This window comes from Rhagoletis zephyria, unplaced genomic scaffold, assembly GCF_001687245.7.
Source record: "Rhagoletis zephyria isolate East Lansing unplaced genomic scaffold, Rhagoletis_zephyria_1.1 Rzeph_scaffold_00474, whole genome shotgun sequence".
NCBI classification, from domain to species: domain Eukaryota; kingdom Metazoa; phylum Arthropoda; class Insecta; order Diptera; family Tephritidae; genus Rhagoletis; species Rhagoletis zephyria.
In genome coordinates this window covers 201,433-209,309 of record NW_016157558.1, presented here as the reverse complement: position 1 = coordinate 209,309, position 7,877 = coordinate 201,433, and the positions used below count along the sequence as shown (strand labels likewise).

The 7,877-nt window shown below is 31.8% G+C and overlaps 1 protein-coding gene and 1 long non-coding RNA gene across 2 annotated transcripts in view; both read left to right on the top strand.

Moving 5' to 3' along the window:
• Positions 1–6,048, top strand: part of LOC108359833 (uncharacterized) — a 23,880-nt gene extending 17,832 nt beyond the window's left edge. Inside the window, exon 3 of the long non-coding RNA XR_001847003.1 lies at positions 5,917–6,048. This is a non-coding gene — a long non-coding RNA (uncharacterized LOC108359833). The remainder of the gene's footprint in view (positions 1–5,916) is intronic.
• LOC108359832 (nephrin-like) overlaps positions 1–7,877 on the top strand; it is a 222,053-nt gene that overhangs the window by 19,872 nt on the left and 194,304 nt on the right. The window lies entirely within an intron of this gene.

Sequence of the window (7,877 nt, the reverse complement as noted above, 5' to 3'; positions counted from 1 at the left end):
GTTTTTTAAGAAAAAATGGTATGTAGTGCTAACTTGACACCATACACCTAGTCGATAGAATTAAGATATCCAATATGCTACTATGCCATTAATATGCAGCTTTTAACTTTAAAATTTGTTGTGGAATCTCCATTCTATCGACTAGGTGTATGGTGTCAAGTTAGCACTACATACCATTTTTTCTTAAAAAACGAGAGCTAAAAATTTTTTCTTTCCACAACAAATTTTAAAGTTAAAAGCTACAATTAATGCTGTTATAACATTTTCAATATCTCAATTCCATCGACTAGGTGTATGGTGTCAAGTTAGCTACAAATTTTTTCTTTCCACTACAAATTTACAACAAAAACACTACAATTAATGACGTAGTTAACTTTTCCAATTTCGAAAAGTGTAGTGCTAACTTGACACACGTCTTTATAGGAACGAGCTCAAATATTATTTGGGTTACTCATCAAAGCCTTTATGAAATAATGGAAAACCCTGGCTGCGATCAATTCAATGATAAATTTAACGTTTTAACGCGACAAATGAAAGATCGCAACAGCCCATCTGATGAAAATTTAAAAGAATTTAATGAAAAGATGAGATATTTCATCTCTGAGTTCGAAATTCGTTGGAATAGGTCCATAAGACACGAATAACGTTTTGTTTAAGTAAACAAAAGTTAACTGGAGTCCCCTATAGGTTAATAAGAGATAATATCCCACGTTTTGTTACCTATCGGTCAATTGTCTGAAAAAGCTCTAGAGGCGTGAAACAAAGATTTTAAGAGCTACAGATAACATGTTTCTCGCAAGCGCAACATAAAAAATACGAATGAAGATACTTATATTCAATACATTTTTGATTAGTTCCGACCCTTNTCTATGGGTTAATAAGAGATAATATCCCACGTTTTGTTACCTATCGGTCAATTGTCTGAAGAAGCTCTAGAGGCGTGAAACAAAGATTTTAAGAGCTACAGATAACATGTTTCTCGCAAGCGCAACAAAAAAAAAGACGAATGAAGATACTTATATTCAATACATTTTTGATTAGTTCCGACCCTTNGAAATTCGTTGGAATAGGTCCATAAGACACGAATAACGTTTTGTTTAAGTAAACAAAAGTTAACTGGAGTCCCCTATAGGTTAATAAGAGATAATATCCCACGTTTTGTTACCTATCGGTCAATTGTCTGAAGAAGCTCTAGAGGCGTGAAACAAAGATTTTAAGAGCTACAGATAACATGTTTCTCGCAAGCGCAACAAAAAAAAAGACGAATGAAGATACTTATATTCAATACATTTTTGATTAGTTCCGACCCTTTTGTATCAAGTATGAGACAACTACCCCCAAAAAAATACAGGATTTGCCGAAAGAAGCACAACAGTTATTCAGCCTTATAGCGATGATGAAGATGTTGATAGTGATGATAATGACGCAAGCGAAGATGATGATTATTTTTATTAAAGGTTATATATTCTAAATTACTTCTAGGCTTAAACAAATACGTGTAGATAATTGTTGAAGAGAAAATGTGTACAATTCGTATTCATTATCATATAAAAAATTACCTAAAAAAGTGATGATGTGGGTGAGGTTGATGATGAAAATAGTAATGAAGATAATGATGAGGATAATTATTANATGTACATAATTGTTGAAGAGAAAATGTGTACAATTCGTATTCATTATCATATAAAAAATTACCTAANGTGTAGATAATTGTTGAAGAGAAAATGTGTACAATTCGTATTCATTATCATATAAAAAATTACCTAAAAAAGTGATGATGTGGGTGAGGTTGATGATGAAAATAGTAATGAAGATAATGATGAGGATAATTATTATAATGATATAAGTGGTGCTTAATTCGTAATTAATGATGATTAGGATTTTAACAAATTATCATTAATAATAAAAATTATTTATGGGAGAAAAACTAAATTTTAACATTTCCCGCTCTCTGGCAACGACATAAAAACCTACATAAAAAAAATTCCCACTAAACTATATTCGAATTTGTCTTTTTTTTATTTCACTTGGTGCTAGGTTTATAAATACATCAAAATATTTTTAATTAAATGTACGTATGAACTTATCTCCACTTTCAGGGTCGATTATCCCACTGTGCAGCGTGAAGTACAAACACTAAATTGACCGGCTGCTAGCGACGCACATAGGGGTATTTGAACGATTTAGGCGGCCATAACCCATTTGTAAAGTCCGACCGATGAATTGGCCGATGCCGAGGCTAGTATCGGCCAAATCAAATAACATAATAACACAACTTAATTCAAGAATCGGTCAAAAACGGCCGATGCCGTTTGGTCGGACCCTACCCATTTGACGAAATTTTGAAGGAATCTTAAAAAATTTGTCACAGTCGATAGAGAACATTCCAAATAACATTTCTCAGTCCCCCTCTCACACTGTTCCTGAATTAGTTAAAAGTTCACTAAAACGTACGACGAAAATTGAAAATGCAACTTTGTTCGTTATCACCTACGTAACCGAAATCCAATTTTACAAAAATCGTATCAGCTTATTTTTGCGAAATATTGACATTCAAGAATTGCAAAATTATAAAAATTTCAGAACAAACTTTTGTTTTCATATTTTTTTTGAATTCGTGGGATATAATTAAGATAACAGTTATAAGTAACTATCTGAACAGCCCTTGGCTCGTTACCACATAATTCTTTTGCAGAAAAATCGTTAATATTGTATTTCTTGTTTTGATTTATTTTTAATAAATATTGTTAGCGTTTCAGTACGTTCTGATTTAATAAGTAATTGTATAATACATTCCGGGACTGAAAGTGTGTGTAGGCAAGTTGAGTTTTATGTACAGATATATAATACACCATGTCGTATTACCGAATTCATGAAGAAAACAGAAAATAAGTATATGCACCATGTGGAAGAAAAATACTGTTGGGAAAAAAGTACGTCGAATTTGCTAAACCTGCAATAAAATGAATAAAACAAAATAAGTAAAGCTTTCGTTAAAATTACTAAAAGCCAAATAGTGAAAGGCTCTAATGAAAGCTTAACTTATTATATTTTATTCATTTTGGTGCAGTTTTAACAAAATTTTCTTGCTAAAAAGTCTTTTGTTACACTATTTTACTTCATTCTTTTGATTATACATACATGTTAAATAAAAGCTTCTTTAAAAAAAATATTTTTTTTTGCATTATTTTATTTAACATTTTTTATTACTTTTGAAAGTTGAGCGCATCTTGTGTTTAAAGAACTTTTTATTAAAGAAGTAATTTTTGAGCAAAAACCACATCCGACTTCAATTCTCATATACAAATTTAAGAGTACCGTTAATTTTTTGCATGATGCAATGATCGGATATAAACCAAATTACGGGAGGACCCGCGAGGTGCCATCTTTCCGATCAAAAAAAGAATTGTAGAAATCAGTTCACGTGGTCCAAAGTTATGCGATAGCATATCTAAAATAAAAAAAATCCTACGAATTGATAACCTCCCGCTTTTTTGAAGTCGGTTGAAAATGTTTGAGTTATTTGTTAATCTTATTTAAATAAAGTGCAATTTATGAAACTTTAAAAATTTTATTTATTTATTACATACTGTACATAAAACTTGCATAAATGTATTTTAAGAGCATATTATCTGAAGCGAATTTTCAGTATTTTCTGGTGATATATCTATAGAAGTACAAACAAATTCGACTTTCTTTTTTCCCAACAGTATTTTTCTTCCACATGGTGCAGATACTTATTTTCCGGTTTCTTCATGACTTAGGTAATACGACATGGGGTATTGTATATTTGTAAATAAAACTCATCTTGCCTACACACACTTTCAGTCCCGGATTGTATTACACAATTACTTATTAAATCAGAACCTATTGAAACGCTAACAATATTTATTAAAAATAAATTAAAACAAGAAATACATTATTAACGATTTCTCTGCAAAAGAATTAAGTGTTAAAGAGCCAAGGGCTGTTCAGATAGTTACTTATAACTGTTATCTTAACTATACCCAACGAATTAAAAAAAAAAAAAAAAAATGAGAACAAAAATTTGTTGTGAAATTTTTATAATTTTGCAATTCTTGAACGTCAATATTTCGCAACAAAGGCTGATACGATTTTTGTAAAATTGGATTTTGGTTACGTAGGTGATAACGAACAAAGTTGCATTTTCAATTTTCGTCGTACGTTTTAGTGAACTTTTAACTAATTCAGGAACAGTGTGCACACTTTTCTAACTTGCACAGCGAACGCTCACCGTTGACCGGAAACTGAATATTCTAACGCTGCTTATAAATAAATTTTGGCTCTCTAGAAAGATCGTGACGGTTTTAAGTTAATATTTTGATTACTGCATTATAATCTTAAGTGATGGCTCCGCATACAGACCATAGTAATGCATTTAAGGGTACATTTTTTTTAATCATTTTACAAAGCAAAAGTTCAAATTAAATGGAACGAAAATACCGGTTTTAAACGAGTATTTTTTTTTAATTTTAATTGAATATTAACAAATATGTTGTATGCCCGGGAGAGATCGCGTTATTATTCTTTGTTCAATTGAAAGTTAGAAATTTGGCTAATGCAGTGTGAAAAGATTGCCCGCAGAAAATGGCAGATAAGTGGTATATCTTTACTCAGAAAATGTATTAAAGAAAAATCTAAAAACGCAACTAGTATATGCTAACACTAATTTAGATCATTTAATAAAAAAAAAAAATAGTTTTCGAGATATAAGCAAATGTCATGTTTTCTAGGACCTTTCACTCCTGTTGCTAGAAACCTGCGGGAATGTAAGGCGAACCCAACTATGTTATGTATTTCGGAATAAACATTTGTTTTCCTTTACATTGGCGTTATATAAGTGATGATTAGAGAAATAGTTTTGGGTATACAAACGTTTAAATTTAGATAAATGTCAATCTAGATAAGTCTACGATATTTCAGTAAATATTATATTCAAATTGTTGAAAATTGGTATGTAGTAAAATTTTGGAAGAAAATAGGATTATTTTGAAATTCTTCGAAAATTATGATGAAATGCTGTATCTCAGTATCCGCTTCCGTGTCGAACTCGGTATGCGCCTTTCTTAGGCTATATCTTACTTATGTGTTAAAAATCCTTTTTCCATATATCGGTAATTAACAGAAACACGAAAACTGCGATAAATCAGTAACTATTGAAGCTAATTCACTCAAAATCGATTCTTGGAATAACCTCTTAGCATTAAATTAGATTATTATAATTTTTTGGATAAGTAATGGCCGTGGCGCCGCCCACTTTTGACCATAAATATATATCTTGGTAACCGAGTTATCAATTTGTACCAAACTCGGTGCACTTAATAACCTTGGTATGGAAAATCAATACGTTGAAAATACGAAAACTCCGATATTTCAGTAATTGAGGACGCTAATTTACTCCAAGTTAATACATACAACATTCTCTTAACAATATATAAGACTGTTATATTGCTGTTATTATTAGGTACAAAAATGTAGTTTTATTAAATTTTCTTACCTATACTGTGATATATATTTGAATTATCTAATGCCCTAAATTAAAGTTGAATTTGATTTTTTAGCCCGGTGGCAACCCTAGGAGGTTGCTTAGAGATGAACACCCCTATTCTACAACTCTTTCGTATTCGGATTTTGCTACGAATCGTAGAAATAGTATACTGCAATCCGAATCGTATCTTCGAACTTTCGAAATTCGTAACAATGGCATGCCTAAAAACGAACGAGTAAGCTTTTTTGCGTAATTTGCGTTAATCGATGTGTGTTTGCAGGAAATATTAGTGGTGTTCATTTAAACAGATATATTTGCGTTTCGCATATTTTTTATTTTTTTTTCGGTTGTTGTGTCCAAACGCATAACCCGAATCCAAAAACTTTAACATACATGTGTAATCAAAGGATTAAAACTTTATTTAAAATAAATGTTTAAAATTTCCGACCACTATCTTATTAATAAGTTCGGTTTGCACTATGCACTTTTTTGCAAATTTCGACGTGGGTTTTGCGCAAAAATACCGTGGACCGCGTAGCCGGAGTGATATGCACAAGAAATGTTGTATACCTTTAATATGCGAAATCCCCTCTTCTCCGGCAACACAGAAAGGAGAATTCTATTAGTAAGGGTTATAATACCTAAGCGCGGCCGAAGACAGAAGCAAGTGCAACAGGTGGTGGACCTAAAAAATTGCATGTTTAAAAAAAAAACATTTCAGGAAAAGAAAAGAAGAGATATACTGAAAAATTATGTCTAGAATTGTTGCAGCACAGTCTATATTTAAAAAATTGCAGGTTTTTGTAAATATTTCGCGAAAATATCAATCAGAAAAACAGAAAATACCTGCTCCAACTGAATTTTTAGACGCCAAATGAATTGAAATATCACGACCGAGTGTGCGGAAGTGTAGTCGTCATGTAATCGTTGCATCATGATTGTGACGATGAAGCAACTATGATTGGACGACCAATGTGCAGAAAGCCTAAGTCATCATCATTTTGATAAGTTTTGACTATTTTCTATAAATAAATAAATAAATAAATAAATCCACATTTCAAACTTTATGCAAAAATTATATATCTGCAAAGTTTCAGCTAAACCTTAAACTTTTATTCAGATTTTTTAGAATTTTTTCGAGTATGCAGTTTAATAGCCCATTAAATAATGTGCATGACACATTTTTGCATACAAAAAAATTGGTCGAATATATTTTCTATGGAAAAAATTCGTAATGCAGTCAGAAAAAAAAGTTTTAAAAATCAACGCGATTCTTTAGCCACTCAAAACGTGCAAATTATAACCCTGGAATTTAATGGGCTATTAAACGTATTGTACGAGGAATCAGAATTTGTACATTTGCTTCTCAGCTTTCACATGTTCACTTTGACGACAGCGCAACTACATAGCATACCGCAAGTTTCAACTGTCCCCCTCTGAAGCCGTTTGGAGTAAGTAGTTCAGAGATACTTCTGAACTATGTAGTTCGGAACCAGCGCTTTGCCGGACTGTCTCTAAATTTTACTGCAGCGTTTATACAAACGTACACACATTTAAACCGTGCCTTGTCGAAAATTCAGCCAACCGTAAATAAAAACTCCGTAAAAACGAGTTTTAATGCCTACATATTAGAGGTATACGCCGCCGAGCTACGGCGCCGCCGTCGCCGTTTTTTGTCATTCCTTACGCGCCGCCGCTGAGTTACGAAAATATCGGCGCGGCGGCGGCGGCGGCGGCGTTCGGCGCCTAAGGAATTTTGTACATACAAAATTTTCATGATGTATGTACATTGAATACATCGTTTGAAGGAACTAAATACTACTTGTATAAAACACAATTTTACGAAATTAAAATTACATTTTTGAATAAATTTTTTTTTTGTATAATTTGGGCCACTGGACAAGAATATGATCTCCTTTATTTTTCCAAAAATATCGTAACTCAGAAAGAACATAGNATTTTTTTTTTGTATAATTTGGGCCACTGGACAAGAATATCGTAACTCAGAAAGAACATAGGTAACATATTTTTCGACGAAAGCGTTTATTACAGTTAAATTAGGGTCGAATTCTGGTAATCTAACAATTTTTTTCCATAGTAGACAATTCTTTTCAATACTACAACAATACTACTTTTTTATACACCTACTTCAACAACAAGAAAGTTATAACACATCAAAAACTTTAACGCCAATATCTCAGAAAGCAGTTATAATAGAAGTGGCCTCTTTGCATCTTACTCCTCAATTATTGGAGATAAAACAAAGACAAGTTGATTTTTCTATTTTTTTTTTTTTAATATTTTAAACAAACACATTTTTTGCTAATATTTACATTCGTAAGTTATTTTATTCTGGGGTCTCACATAC